The sequence below is a fragment of the Chrysochloris asiatica genome, unplaced genomic scaffold (genome assembly GCF_000296735.1).
Source record: "Chrysochloris asiatica unplaced genomic scaffold, ChrAsi1.0 scaffold01140, whole genome shotgun sequence".
Lineage (NCBI taxonomy): Eukaryota > Metazoa > Chordata > Mammalia > Afrosoricida > Chrysochloridae > Chrysochloris > Chrysochloris asiatica.
In genome coordinates, this window is record NW_006409658.1 from 1 (window position 1) to 2444 (window position 2444).

General features: G+C 37.2%; 1 pseudogene; it reads right to left on the reverse strand.

The window, feature by feature from the left end:
* Positions 1–1574: 1574 nt before the first annotated feature.
* The window catches only part of LOC102834442, a 3247-nt pseudogene continuing 2377 nt past the window's right edge, over positions 1575–2444 (reverse strand).

Genomic DNA, 2444 nt, shown 5'->3' on the forward strand with positions numbered 1-2444 from the left:
TTCCTGATTTACTTTATAGCAACTGTTTCCTGTTCAATAGAATAACAGAATGAAGAGCACATGCAAATTTCTGTCCTTACCCAGGAAAGTTTACATTCTACTGTTTTCCCATTTTATTATATTCTCTCTCTTTTCTATGTTAATTTTGCCTTGAAATTAATTACAACTCTTTCTCTTACAGGGATATATGATCAAGAAAAAGGAAAACTTGATTATTAATGGCACATCCATAGTAGCAAGGACCTCTGGAAAGTACACTGGGAAAGCATGCATCTGAGTAGGATCAGTCAGTGACATGTTGGTATGCTTTCTTGATGTGGCCAGCTGGGTCCATGAAGTGGGTAGACATGGAAGTACAGCAACCATGCAGAAATGGACTGATACTAGACACATCCCTCTTGCACCCTCTGAGACACAAAATACTGATAAGGACTACTTTGCTGGCCAGCAAGAAAGACAGAAGTTTCAGATGTTGTTAAGTGCTGTCAAGTTAGATCCAACCCATAGTGACTATGTGTATTCTAGTTTCCAGAGAATAAAAATAAGGAAACATGTCTTAATTATATTATTAATGCTTTAAAATATCTCCTTTGCTAATAGAACAGGTCTTTCTTTCACATTGATCATGGTTAATCATGTCTTTCCTGAAGAATTTAGAGTAGTCTCTCTTAAAGTATTTTGTTGAACGATACTGCTAGTTTTCCTCAGGACTCACTCCCAAAATCCTTCATTGCTTCTAGACCTATACTAGATTCTAATCCACGCATGTCCAGAAGGAGAGGTGTAGCTAAGACTAGGTACACTACACTCCAAATCAACTATGTGATTTTTAAAATTTTATACATAAAGAAGTTCCAGGAATATAAGTGAGAATGGATATTAATGTTGTCGAATAATGGTGAAAATAATATAAATTTAAAACTGGTCAATTTTACTGATATGAGCCCATCAAACAGAGACTCCTGACTTAATGTATATGTGCAGGGACTAGAAAAAGACTAACAGTTTGTTTGATCCACTGAAACATGGGTCAAAAAGTGGCCTACACTAAATAAAGTTTAAAACCTTGCTTTGATGAAGAAGAAACTATCAAAACAGTCAGGGATATTTTAAAAGCAGAGTTAATTTGTCTTATAAAACCTGCATTAATACAACTCTATTGGATAAATTTGAAGGGTAATCCCAGCACACTGGAAGAACTCTGAGGTCACTGTACTCTGTATGCTAAATATCACAGTGGTGACTGATGACATTGAATTTAAATACAGTGGAAATATTTAGATTCCAGGTGGCAGAAACCAAGTGGCAACACATATTCCCAAAAGACAAGATAGGTGTGGATACCATATTGAACAGTTGCGTCAAAGCAACAGTCAGAATATTGTTACTCACTAAAACATATGGGGTTGGTTGGTTGATTGTGGTGTCCCTAGACATTAAAGGATAGGAAGTCTACTAAATTATTACTTATTTGTACAAATGAAATGGTTTTAGGTAAGGTGAACATAAGTCTAATTTGAATACCCCAAACTGGAAATCATGATCCCTAAATCAATTTCCATACTTAGGAAAGTTTATAGACTATCAGTTAGATGTAGGATAAGTTGGGTATCTTCACAAAGTTGCCACAAATATATAGTGTTAATCTTTCTCCAAATAATCTGGAAAGGGGCCTACTGCCTTGTACAAGGGTTACTTGGTAAACAAAATTATTATAGTTTGAGGGAATTATCAGACACTATATGAATTAACAATTCCAAGAGACCCCACAGCTTCCTGTGGTTCATTAACCATTGTTGTTGTTGTTAAGTACCATGGAGTCAGCTCTGATTCGTAGTGAACCTGCACAGGGTTTCCAAGGCTGTAAATCTCTACGGGAGCAGAATGCCTCATCTTTCTCCTGCGGAACAGCTGGTAGTTTCGAACTGCTGACCTTGAGGTTGGCAGCCCAACTCGTAACCACTACACTACAGGAGCATATGTTGGTCAAGTGTTCAGTGGAATTTTAGCTCAAGTCCATTTCACAGTTGGTCCACTGTTTCCAGAAACTCATCCTGTGACTATTTTTCAGTTCCAAAATATTTCATTGAAATATATATGCTCAGCAACTGGCACAATTCCTATATAGAGTCCCTGATGTGTGGAGTGAGAACTATTATTGTAGGAAAGTCCACAGGCACACCATCAGAACTGCTTATACATAGGGATATAGTACACTAAAAGCATAACCATAGTCCTGGTAGTGTCACTGCCAAGGGGTTGAATTAGGCCATTGTCCAAGGATTGAAGGATGCAGGGGTGCTAAAACCCACAATATCCCTGTTCAATTCATCTGTTTGAATTGAACAAAAACGTATGAATGGTGGACAATGACAATGGAAATAGAAAATGAGAAAGTGGTGTATAGAAATGATTTAGTTAGACCTGTCACCTAAGAACATGCT